The sequence below is a fragment of the Labrus mixtus genome, chromosome 5 (assembly GCF_963584025.1).
Source record: "Labrus mixtus chromosome 5, fLabMix1.1, whole genome shotgun sequence".
In the NCBI taxonomy this organism is placed as follows: Eukaryota; Metazoa; Chordata; class Actinopteri; order Labriformes; family Labridae; genus Labrus; species Labrus mixtus.
The window spans coordinates 12,899,376-12,913,124 of NC_083616.1; the positions used below are offsets into that span (position 1 = coordinate 12,899,376).

The following is a 13,749-nucleotide window of genomic DNA, read 5'->3' on the forward strand; positions in this document are numbered from 1 at the left end:
TCAGTTCAGTTATTCAAACTCATAGAGCGTCTTTGAAATGATTCAACTCAAGTTCAACTCAAGTTCATTTAAAGCAACAATATGTAGGTTTTCCACCTTAAAATGGATAGGTGTGCATTGCGTTTCCGCCGTGACAAAGGTATGTGGTATGAAACCCTTTAAAACCCTTTAAAACACATCAACAAACACACACAGTCATTGTTCTCAAACATCAAAATGGAGTGTTGTATTCTGAAAATAAACCAGATGTATTATTGTTGTTTCAGTGTCTCACGTCCCGCCCCCCCTCAATCTTTTCTGTGGTAAATTGATGCACCGTGCTCTTGCATCCTTCAGAAATTATTTAGAAGCCTTGCACCGGACTGCAGGAGCTGGGACGGTACTGAGACGTAATGCAGCGGAGCCAGTTGAAGCACACACATTGACTATCAGCTCCGCCACCGTAAGACTGACCGAACATACATCTGGTGGAACCAGAGCGGTGTCCCCACTCTTCGTTGGTCGAAGGTACATTTGCGCACTAACTTGATTTGATAAGTAATTTGATACTCGATGATAAAACATAAGCCCCTATCAAATAAAGCTCCCTCTACTGCACAGAGCAACATAGTAGCATTTCTCAGTAGGTTACACTATTTGATTCAACACTCGCTTCGCCACCCTCTAATTGTCAACAAATGCACATAGTCTATGAGGGGAGGTGTAATTGCACGATGTGGGTTTACAATGCAGTTGCACTCTGAGACCTTTGGTGGGTGCCAAAGCGCACCAAAATCCTTCAGTAGATGTAAGGCAAATGTTTAATGTTGATATGTGTTTAATAACCAATTAGAAATAATTATTGCTATAACATTTGGAAAATTGTATTTCCTGTCATGTGATTCCATTTTTAATTGTAAATGATAAAATTAGAAACATGAAAATTATATATTAGATTTAGATATTTACAAAAATGAACCATAACTCAAAGGTCCCTGAATAATTTAGCTAACAGTAGTTCATGGATCCCACTATGATGCTAAACTTCACCGAGACTCAACGTATAAACATCTCTCCATAATCCATCATGACTGCTCGTACAGTAGATTTCCCTTGAATCCACCGTGCTTCTTCAGTGTATGGAGATCCAGGGAAGAGGAGATGGAGGGAGTTGGAGGCCACTTTTCTCTCCTTTTCCATTAAAACTGTAATTAATGCCAGCGCAGATGGATTGGCTGATTAAATGGCGTTAAAGTGCTGGATTTCAGCGGCAATCAACCCCTTTTTATGGGAAAAGCTTGCACAGATATTTCCTCTTGAAACAGATGAGTGCATGCTGTAAAATGAGATATTCATTTGAACATTTATTATTTTCATGTTCTATGTAGAATTAATTATTTTCTGAAGGCTAGTGACATATCAGAGGTGATTCAAAGTCAATATCGAAACTATAAATAATGCTGTTATTTGTAAATAATTCTATTAACTAATGACATATAGTCACATGTGACACATTCAAAGCAAGAAAACAACTGAACCTGCATCCATAGCACCAAAGTTTCAACTTTGCTATCAATGCTGCATTTATTTCAACACTATTTCCACATGTTATCTAAATAATATATATATATATTTTTTTTTTTAATCAATAAATCATCATTCATTTACACACCAGAATCTGAACTGGTTAAAATGCAGCATTGCTCCTATTTGTACACAGATTTCTTCTACTTTGAGCTGTTTCAACAACTCTCTTCTTTCAATAGTCTAAAACCTTTCTTTATGTTGTCGTTACTTGCTAATGTGATTTCACAAATCAGGGGCTTTCCCCTTTTTGGATAGTTTAAAGTGCATCCTTTATTTAGTTTTCTTTATGTATTAAAGATACAATATGTTGAATTTTTACACTTAAATATCAAAATTGGACAATGACATTTTATATGACAATGTCATATAAAATGTGTGTTGAGTAGGCCTCTACATGCATAACATCAAATATTTCCAACAATTATCCAAGCGAGAGAAATTAATAATTTTATTGTTGTAACGGGACGTGGCTTGTCGCGTTGGCTGCCATGACAGACACGACATGTTTATCGTTGCTGTGGAAACACTGGATGTTACATCAAATACTGCCAGATAAAGAAGCAGGAATTGCTACTGGCAGCTGCTGTACTTTTGCTGCATTTTATGTGCTGCTGTGATAAAAACATAATGTATATTATACTTGGATATATCTTCTGTAAACATATTCTTTTCATCTGGTCTGTTTCGCTCATTCGTCTTTACTACGGTCCACTCGGGGTGTGTTTTCATCGGGGATGGGGTTGGAGTACCAGAGAGAATTACTCCCATGATTCCCAGTCTTATCATCTTTTGTTATTGTTTTGATTGGGAGCCCCTTGGCTGTGGAATTTTCATACTGTGTGTTTAAAACTCATATTAGTACTGCTGTTAATGTTAGTAAAAAAGGTTGTGGCAAAGCTTGGAATGTAAATAGTCAAACTGTAACACAATGTTCTATGTCAAATTTCCATTAAGGCATTTTAACCATGTAGGTGTTACAGCCTCCTTAACATACAATAAAGTTAACCAAAAACAGCTCAGAGATAGGAGACCAAAACATAGAATAATGTATCGAATTTTAAACACCAAGCTTCCCCCCAGGAAAAAAACTAATTTATGAAACAAACAAACAAACAAAAGGGAACGGAATAAAAGATGGGAAAGTGCCGAGCCAACCACGTAGTGGGCCGTCGCTCTCGGCTCCTCCCCCATACGTAATAACAAACTGATCTACAGAACTGATTGTCAGAGTAAACCTTATATCTGCAAGAAATCATCAACATTTGACCAGGTTTTTTCCTTTCAACATTGTTGCCATGGCAACAAGCATTTAATATCTTCCAACCCTAAGGCGTCTGAGTGGGTCTGCTGGGACTAATTGGCTACAAAAATCAACAGGTCTAAAAAGCATCCACACTGTGAGCGGCATGATATGATGCGAGAGTCACATGGCAGATGACGATTTGTTTTCATTCATTGTCCTTTGGTTTGCAACATTGCCGTCGCTGAACCTGCAGCACAATTTGCTGTGAAGGGAGAGAAGAAAGTTATGAGGAAGAAGAAACAGACAAGGGCAGGAATAACAACAAACACACTTTTGCTTCTGCGGAAGACAAACACCTTTTATATCGCTATAGTTTGCAGTGAAAATCCCGACAATAAAGATGTTGGCAGATAAACATACTGCCTGTGGATAATGCATTATCTGTAATTACCCTACCGTGTCTAAAGTGCTGTATTGTGTGTATCTTTGTTTGTGTTCGCGGGGGTCTCTTTCCCAAACAATCAGAAAAATCTTGAAAGTTAATGAACTCCACTTATTCCCACCGTGATTGCTTTCACCTTAATTGTTTGACAAACAAAGTCACAACTCTGGAAGAGTGGGATGGTAATTCACTTACCACACCGCCAGCAGTCATCCCCTGAATTAGGGTGAGTAAAACAGTTTTTGATGTTTGCAATTATCCGAGGCGTCAACATTGTTTGTTAACTTGTTTTATTCAGTTGGGAATGCTGTATAAAAATCAGTGCAGTTTAAAAGATGTTGCATTACTTTGCATCAACTATATTATCTTGAAGATATGACGTGATGATTTACCAAAATACTTATTGATCTCTCCTAAGTCTATCTGGTAACATGCTGTCAAATTAGCCTGACATACAGCCACTCTTTTAATGGAGTGAGAAATGAGCCAAATTTATTGGAGGCCAGCTTCTTTTTTGCGAGCCAGTCACCAATATTCATAAAGATTTTACTGCACTATAAGAAGTCCATATACGACCCTCTTCATCTGCCTGTCCACAGCTGTGGCGATGACACCTTGGCTTTTCAGCTGACTCTTATTTTTTGCTGAACGTGGTATTGAATTGTTCAGGTTTAATGTTTCTCAGAAATAAAGAAATAGATATTCAATGTGATAATTGGTGCATCATAGACATCAAATTAAATTATGCACAATCTAATTGCAAAATTTTGTTTGTAGCTTTCATTTATCAGATAACATCCAAATTACAAAGTTACCAAAAACAAAAGCTTGACTGAATCTAACACAGCCCTCTGACCAATAATAATTCAAACGACTACTGTTGTTTGTTTTAATCATCATCATAATCATCACCATCATGTTGTTGTCATCATTATTAGGCATTATCATGTTCCCAGAGATCAGCACCTTTACCTTCCTGAAAAACAACGCCATTACATCCACTCTGATAGCACTAAAATATTCAGATAAAATAGCCAACAAAGGTTTTTAAAGCAAAAAATAGTACATTCAAATAGAACCAGAGTACAGTTTGAGGCCCAAACTATTTACTTTAGTGTTTTCCTTTTTCTGCGAATTTGTAATTATGCTTTTCTACATCCAATAATATAACTTAATAACTGAATCACCAAAATAATACAACATATAATTACAATTATGGTAATATTGAACTCAGCAAGAAACCACCCTCGTCAAAATTACGAATGACCTCCTCATCGCTGCCGACTCAGGCTACATCAGCATCCTCATCCTCCTAGACCTCTCTGCAGCTTTTGTCACAGTCTCCCACACCATCCTCCTCAACCGTCTATCTGAATATCTTGGCGCTCTCTTTAGGTTCCACTCCTACCTCTCAACAGTTTGTCACCATCAGTAACTCCAGCTCCTCCCCAGCCCCAGTCAACCAAGGCGTGCCACAAGGCTCATCTACATGCTCCCCCTTGGTCTGATAATCCGCCAACATGGTCTCAATTTTCATTCCTACTCCGATGACATGCAACTCTACCTCAGCACCCATCCATCCACTAAGCTCCCCCCCAGTCAATAGTCAACTGCCTGCATGACATTAAAACCTGGATGTCTTCTAACCTCCTCAAACTCAACAGCAGCAAGACTAAGCTGATGGTTGTGGCCCCCAAGGCACTGCTCAGGAAGGTTGGAGATCTCCTCCTCGTTGTGGACGACTGCTCCAACTGCCCTTCACCGCAACCTAGGCGTCATTCTGGACTCTACCCTTTCTTTTAAAGAGGTCACATTGTCCCCTTTTTGGGGTTCATATATTTAATCTATGTACCTGAAGTATGTTCACAATAGCTAAAGTTCGAAAAAAGTGTCTGTTTTCATGTACTGCCACTCCATGCACCGGCTCTCTTCTGACTCTCTCTCTAACGCTCTGAAGTGCCTATGTTCAGAGTCCCCGTGTGTCAAGTCTGATCTGATTGGTCGGCCTGTCGGCTCTGACGTAATTGGTCAGTCGCTCAGCACGGTTCTCTGAAATGTCACGCCCCTTTTACCATATTGGAAATGCAGCTACTTTGGCTCCAAGGGGAGCAAAAACACTGGTATGCAAACGGCAATGGCCGGTTTTCAACTTCACCAATCTAACAGAGAGGAGGAACAAACACAACAACCTTTGCCACGAAGGCATGAGCACGACATTTCAGTGTTGTAGGTATTTATTTTGCAGCCTTTTCCGACGTAATATGTGTGTAATATATGCTCATCGGGTAGCTTCATTGCGTTGTTTAGGTGTAGGCTAAGTGTGGAAACTGCAGCTAAATGCTTACCGAAATTGCCATGCTTAAATTTAGCATGGCAATCTAACATGATTCAGAAATGCACTGTCTTCTTGTTCATAATAATTAATAATTTTCAAAACAAAGTGCCTGCTGCACACATCTTTAGGTTTCTCGTGTTATTGAATAGCCTATGTATCTACAACTTTCCTTCTTATTATATTATCCTATTTTATTATTACCTTTGTTGTTGTTGTTCTGCCCAATGGTGATCGCTTGAATCTTGAAACCTTGATAATGTTCTTGTTATTTAGTAAATATAAATAAGAAGATAGGACTAAAAATCAGTGGGCAATGCACACAATTACTAATTGTTATAACCATTACCAGAACAGGTCAATTACAGGTAGTAAATGCAATCACAACAATAGAGTAGAAGAAAAGGATATCTGTTTTATTATGTAAACTGGTCAAAACAAAAGACTTCAAGGAACTCAACATACAAACTCAACTTGAAATGGCACAAAAATACAGAACAAAACCACAACAGGTATGTATGTACAAGTCTGTAAGACACATTTTTACACAAGGCAACACACCCTGTAGCAAGGATACTGTACTTGTATAAGCATCTCTGATTTTCCAGACGCATCAGCTTTGATTCATAACTCTGTTCCCCTCTCCCAAGCAGCCATGCTATCATAACACACATTGTCTATATGCTGCAGGCCTGTCATGCTGCTCCACTCCAGGCTCCTGCTCATCACTGATGGCGAGTTGAAGTTGAATCCTGGAATAAAAGGAGAACCGATGTTGAAAAACAAAAACCTCATACACTTATTACATATACATGGTCGCAGACTAGTTATAATATTGCCCAAACAAGTCGGTATTATGATCCTTCTCACGTCTAATGGGAAAGAGACTTTTAGATGACAGAATGAACATCCTTGCAGATTATGTATAACAGATTCAGACATAATGTGAGGCTGCTTCATTTCCGGTGTCATCGTTGTCTCACGTTTAGCAGCTTTACCGGGAGCAGAAAGTCAACACAAGTTATGTCTCCGGTTTGCAAACAAATAGATAAATATATCCATCTTACGTTGTCTCCAAAAAGTTCATAAGCTTACAAACTGATAACTAGCATGTATACATATAGCTATTTATCTACAGCCTATAGATGTCATGGTAACAGTTGAATACATATACTCATATTAAACATCGGACTGCAGACATCCAGGTTTGATCAAAATCTGGTAATATTACTGTACCTTTTGAGTCGACATGGTTCTTTATCTTCTCACGGCGTCTGTGCCGGCTTCCTCACCCTCTGCTTGTCAACAAATGCACATTGTTTCAGATGGGAAGCGTAACTGTTTTATGACAGTGCAGTTGCAGTCAGAGACCTGCTGTTGGCACCAAAGCGCACCAAAACTGAAAAGTTACATATTGGGGCTTTAACAATTACTACCATTATGCCACTGCTGAAGTTGGCGTAACCTGGCCCAGTGAATAGATGTCAATAAACCTTTATATGGTGTTGTTGTCGGCTGTTTCACATAGCCTTAAGTAATGAGTAACGCAGGCTTTTAAATGACAGTAACTGTAACAGCGTTATCGAATCTGGAAAATAACGTTAGGCTACGACTTACCAAATAGTTGTGGCGTTACAGTTACACGGTAACATGGTTTTACATGCTGTAACACTGAAGTGCTGACAAATTGTGTTCATTAATCATTTTAATACAATATTACAAGACATTAAATTCTGGTTTGAGCCATTCTTCTGTGGTAAAGGCAAATTATTCTGGTAATGCCATTTTATTATGAACCTTTATTATAACATATCAAGTTTTGAATGCATCTCTTTTACCGTTTAAGGCTGTATCTCTCAAATATGTACTATTAGTCTTAAGTAAATTATCCGGATCCTTTTTCCACCACGTGAATCCCATTCCTGTGAACTAAGATAGCCTGTCTTAAGTAATCATTTGACCAAAAATAGCCCACCTGTTACATTATCAACCTCTGCAGCCTGAGCTTCATGTCTTTTTCAGAGGAAGATATTTCTCTCGGTGTCCTGACCTGACAGTATCACTCAGAATTTAGTGTTTCGCTACATTTTCCCAAGCAGCAACCTCAGGTGTTGAAAAATGATGCCCATGGAAGTCACATACTTCCACTGTCAAAAAAGCCGTTTTTACAGCACAGATAAACAAAATGGGTCTGATTAGTTTTTATCATCCCTGGCACACACTGTACGGGGGGGTGAATTTTTTAGAAAATGGCTCCGTTTTGATTTTTGGAAACGATTCGTGTTATCCATAGTTAGGCTGACAAGATTGACAGGCGGGTGCGATGTAATGGCTTTCATTAGGCTTAAAACCTGCCTCAGCTCGAGCTCTTAGCCCAGGCATGGGCAAACTACGGCCCGCAGGCTTTTTAATCCGGCCCGCCGAACTTGTCCAAATTATATTATTATTAAATTTAATTTTATTATAATTAAACCTCGTTCGTTTTCCCCTGTAATGCCCGCGTTTCCCCAATAGATGGCGCACTTCAGAGTGTGGTGTATTACTCCCTTCTTCACCTTTTCGCTTTGCCCTATGAACCCGTATGAGCCCTTCTGTAAAAATGAGCGGATCAAAGAAAAGAAAAGTGGACATTGAGTGCCGAATGTTTAATACGGAGTGGACAACAAAATATTTTTTCACTGAAGTCCGATCAAAGGCTGTATGCCTGACATGCCAAGAAACTGTCACAGTTTTCAAAGAGTACAATATCAGCCGTCACTTTGCTGCGAAGCATGCTAACTACTCTAGCAAGCAGTCCACGCAAGAACGGGCGGCTGCGGCTCAGAGGTTGAAGGCTAATTTACAGACTCAGCGACATTTTTTTCACCAACAAGCTGCGATTCAAGAGTCAACTACCAAGGCAAGTTTTTTGCTGGCACTCAAATTGGCAAAGGCTAGCAAGCCTTTCTCCGAAGGCGAGTTTTTAAAAGAATGCATGGTAGAGACAGCAGGTCTCTTGTGTCCGGAGAGCCAAGGCCAGTTTGAAAAAATCAGTTTATCACGCAGGACTGTGACTCACCGTGTGGAACTTATTGATGAAGATATAGCCAGCGAATTAAACAAAAAGGCTGAGTCCTTTAAGTTATATTCACTAGCGCTGGATGAAAGTAATGACGTAAAAGACACTGCTCACTGAGTTTTTGACCATGGAGTCCCTGAAAGGAAAAACGTGAGGAAAGGACTTGTATAACCAGGTGTCTGCTGTCATCGAGAGAATGAAGCTACCTTGGAGTAAACTTGCCAATGTCACAACGGATGGATCGCCAAATTTAACTGGAAAACATGTTGGGCTGCTGAAAAGAATCCAGGATAAAGTCAAAGAGGAAAACCCTGACCAGGATGTTATTTTCCTTCACTGCATCATCCATCAGGAATCTCTGTGTAAGTCTGTATTGCAGCTTAATCATGTCGTGAATCCAGTTGTAAAACTTGTTAACTTTATACGAGCAAGGGGACTTCAGCATCGTCAGTTTATTACGTTCCTGGAGGAAACTGATGCGGATCATCAGGACTTACTGTACCACTCTCGTGTCCGCTGGTTAAGTTTGGGCAAAGTGTTTCAATGAGTGTGGGAGCTGAAAGAGGAGTTCAGCGCATTTTTGGAGTTAATGGGGAAATCCGACGAATTTCCTGAGCTAAGCGACAAGAACTGGCTTTGTGACTTTGCATTTGCTGTGGACATATTTTCACACATGAATGAGCTGAATGTGAAACTACAGGGGAAAGATCAGTTTGTGCACGACATGTACAAAAATGTTAGAGCCTTCAAATCCAAGCTAACTTTATTCTCCAGACATATTGCAAACAAATCTTTCGCTCATTTCCCCACACTTGCCATGCAGAAAGAGGCGACGCGAAACGCAAAGAAATACAGCAAATCCCTTGACGACCTGCACGGAGAATTCTGCCGTCGGTTTTCTGATTTTGAAAAAATTGAGAAGTCACTTCAGCTGGTGTCCTGTCCCCTGTCAGAAGACCCTGAAACAGCACCATAGGAGCTGCAATTGGAACTGATCGATCTTCAATCTGACTCCGTCTTAAAGGAGAAGTTCAACTCTCTTAAACTCAATGACTTTTATGCTTCACTTAACGAAGCCACGTTTCCAAACCTCCGGAGGACGGCACAGAAGATGCTGACTTTGTTTGGCTCGACCTGCGTATGTGAGCAGACATTCGGCGTCATGAACATCAACAAAGCCCCTCACAGATCCAAGTTAACTGACCAACACCTCGAATGTATCCTGAGAATTGCCACTACAAAACTAACTCCAGACTTCAATGCACTGGCAAAAAAGGGAGATCAACAACACTGTTCCCACTGAAACTGAACGTGAGTTTCTCTACTGTGTTTTTTAAAATTTAATTTAATTAAATGAATGCATTTGGAAATCAATTTGTACAATGAGCCTTGCATATTCATGCTTTGCTACCTGTTAAAGGCCAAATCCTTTCATGTAATGGCTTTTATATGTCATTTATATTAGTTCACACAAACACTCCATCCATCTGTTCCTGGCCCGGCCCCTCTGTAAAATTTTAGAACCCATTGTGGCCCGCGAGTCAAAAAGTTTGCCCACCCCTGTCTTAGCCTGTTGTAAGGTTGACTGAAAGTTAGGCTGAAACAGGATTTCCAGCATGGCGGCTGAAGCACACTGCAGTAACAGATGGGTGACATCACTCAGGCTTCATCCATTAATATTTAAAAGTCTATGCATTTTAGTGTTGATAAATGTACCTGCTCATTCTAACGTTAGCTAGCGAGGCAGAGGACTAAACCACCCAAATTAGGGAATTAAACCAGACAAATAAAACTTCAAAATACAGGCCGAGGACAGGGTCTCTACAATCATGGTCACCGAATCACATGCATGGAGGCCCATAACTGATGAGTGAGCAGCATTACTTTTGTATAAGTTTATTTTTTATATTTTTAGGAAAAAGCTACAGACTACTTTTAAAAGAAAATTATTTGTTTTAAGTAAGATAAAGACTCTTACCTGACTCACTGGACTTCTACTACAGTTAACTTAATTATCAAAGATATTTGAACAATGCAGCTAGTAAAAAAATAAAGTTTGTTAATATACGTTTTCTGTTTCTAAAAATAGTACCCTTGGATATGAAGATTTAAAGATGTTTTTTGTGGTCATTTTGGATCTTTTTGTTGGTACAGTTGTTGTTAGTTCACCTAATGGGGCTGTTACATTCGTATTCTTATATTACAACAATATTTATTAAATGCGTAGAGCAATGCTTTATTTATATGCCACAATAAATATAGCAATTTCATGCTTAATCAATATTTCCCTTCATCTCTCTTTTGAATGTAACAAGACCTCAACCAAGCAGAACATTTCCTGAGTTAATATTCTTCACACATTAATAATTTAGAGCAAACTCAAGCAATCATTGTGATCATTATTAATGGCGCTTCACCATAGCTCAGTAATTTTCTCTCAGAGACGATGTTCTTCCGTTTTCTCCTTTCCTTCTCACTTGTCACGTAACAGTCCTCTTTATGAACTGAACAGCATCACAGTTACTGCAGCACATTGAGACTTATGGCACTTTGAGTCAAAACCTGCCGCTGCCTGTGCTGTTCCTGAGTTAGCGATATTCACTACAGCTGCCAAGTGACTCACCACCCTTACACTCAACATGTCATGGAAACCAAACTAATGATCCACATCCCACAGCAAAGTGTGTGGATGTGTGGCTCAATACACGGACATGTATGCATGACTTTCCCTCGAGAAAGACTCCGTCTGCTCTCTTTATATTACTGCGTTGGAGGTTTATATGCTGCCAGAAGTGTCACAACACCAGCAAACTGTATTTAAATTCCTTTATACGTGTGTGTGTGTGTGTGTGTGTGTGTGTGTGTGTGTGTGTGTGTGTGTGTGTGCGTGTGTGTGCAGAGGTATCACTTTCAGCATGTGTGTGAGCTTTCTTGGCACAAACTCATTATAACTAGTGGGGTGAAAAGAGATCACTGTCATCATCTTGTCTCAGCATGAGCTCCTTTTCAGACACACATCTGAACATTTGAAGATGAAGGAAGAAGTCCTTATCAACAGCTATTTTGTGAGTTTATTAAAACAGGAATTTAACAGCACAAGGACAACAACATGAACTGATGCACAGCATCTGAGAATCCTGTTTGATTATTTTTTTTCATCTCTCTTTTGAAGAATTTAAAAGAGAGAATTCATCAGAATTTACCTTTTTCAAACATTTAGCTTAACCAGTACTTTTTGTCTAATTGTTATTTTCAAAATCTTTGTAATCAAGGCAAAATGGTGACAGGGATTCTATTTTCACTGTAGTTATGAGCGTCTATGTCTCCCTGGTTTTTGCAGCCTTAACACACACACACACACACACACACACACACACACACACACACACACACACACACACACACACACAAACAAACACGTTTCTCACAGTATGGTGTTGATTGACTATTCAGATGAGCTCTGACTGAGAGGCTTTGTTAGAGTTGTCACTCCTCCACCTCCACACAGGAGCTGCATGACTTTGATTCCTTTTATACTTCAGAAGTCAAATGAATATAGCTGATGATCCCATTACCATGCTTGTAGCCACACAATAACATGGCAGGAGCTGATGTTTCCAGATGAGGGGGAAATGAAAAGTGTATGCGATGTGTGTGAGCACAGTAATTCAGACACACTGTGTGTAACAGCCTGCAATATGGTTGTGCTCATATGTCTTAATAAGCTCCAAAAGTGACCAATTCCAACACAGAGCGTTGTTAGCATTCTAGTCAGAAGCAAACTCTCTGCACATCAGCCAGGGAGGCAGAGCAGTAAAGGAATAGCACAAATACTTAAAAAAAAATAGAGATGTACTTTGTATACCTACAGCATTCATATGGGAGAACTCCTTAACCAGTACAGGTACAATAATTGGTGAGTCATGGAGAGTGAATTCCTCTGGATCCGCCAGTTAGAGATGTTAGTTTGTTTGGGTATTGCAAAGTAGCCAAGTAGAATCACAGGAGGATATCAATGAGTGTGCTTCTGAAAAATGTTTTTAAATGGTAAGCTTCATTGACATCTCACTCACTGATAGGTTTGGCTTTAGCTGTTTCATCATTTTTAGAAGGGCACTGGCTGTAGTACATCCCTTTATTCCTGACATTTATTTTGATCAGCAATAACAAACAGTGCGTAGAGGGTGTATTTTAATGAAAAATAAATAATATTAAACCATTTTGTTTATTATTTATTTTAAGGTCACAATATTCAACATTATCTAGATGCATATTAGCAAACTAACCAGTAGCATACTGGTTACTTATTATTACTTATTAGTGTGTAAAACTACTAGTGATGTCACGGCTCTGGCTGTGATCCTGTTTCTCTGTGTATCCCTTGTGTCCCCTCCCCCTCTGTCTGTCTGTGTGTCTGTCTGTGTGTGTGTGTGTGTGTGTGTGTGTCTCTGGAGGGCGTGGCTTCAATCAAACACCTGGTGACTACTCACACCTGCAACTCATCTGCTCATCTGCCTCAGGCTAAGACCCTGGGTTCAACTCGACTCACTGCCAGATTATTTAGTCTACTGAAGTGGTAGCTATGATCGGCTGCTCTTGACATTTGTTAGAGTTTATTCCTAGTGTTTTTCCAGTGAGTCCTAACAGATTTTCTCTCGTTATCCAGATTTTCCCCGGTGTCATCTCCTCCAGTCTGCTCTCCCCTCGGACTACTCAACCAATTACCTGTCTGCCTACGGAACCGGCTAACTCCATAAGTCTCCTCCATGCCGTCACTACCAGCCAGCCAGTTAGCCATTCACCGAAAACTAGCCCTGCAATAAAACCTCAAACCCTTCAATTTTGCTGCCGTGTCTGCTTTTGGATCTAAATACAAACCGTAACAAGTGAATTAGTTTTGAACAAGACCTTCCTTTGGAATGGGGGACATATTCAGAGTTACAGAAACTTAAGTAGGAGTTATTGGGACATTACTAAGACAAGACGTTTTGTGCTTTGTTTTATGAGACTAGACTATACTTAATGAGAGTTTATAACAGAGAAGAACTAATATTCTGGTACTACCTACCATATAAGGGCCAGATAAGCATATTTAGATCACAATTCAT

At 39.6% G+C, this 13,749-nt stretch overlaps 2 long non-coding RNA genes across 2 annotated transcripts; one reads left to right on the forward strand and one right to left on the reverse strand.

Annotated features, from left to right (window-relative positions):
* Nucleotides 1–5,978: 5,978 nt before the first annotated feature.
* Nucleotides 5,979–6,944, reverse strand: LOC132974977 (uncharacterized). The gene is made up of 2 exons (XR_009673176.1): nt 6,820–6,944; nt 5,979–6,335 (listed from the first exon to the last, which is right to left on the reverse strand). It is a non-coding gene; the product is annotated as an uncharacterized LOC132974977 (long non-coding RNA).
* A 6,043-nt stretch (nt 6,945–12,987) lies between these two features.
* Nucleotides 12,988–13,481, forward strand: LOC132974978 (uncharacterized). The gene is made up of 2 exons (XR_009673177.1): nt 12,988–13,217; nt 13,308–13,481. It is a non-coding gene; the product is annotated as an uncharacterized LOC132974978 (long non-coding RNA).
* Nucleotides 13,482–13,749: the final 268 nt, after the last annotated feature.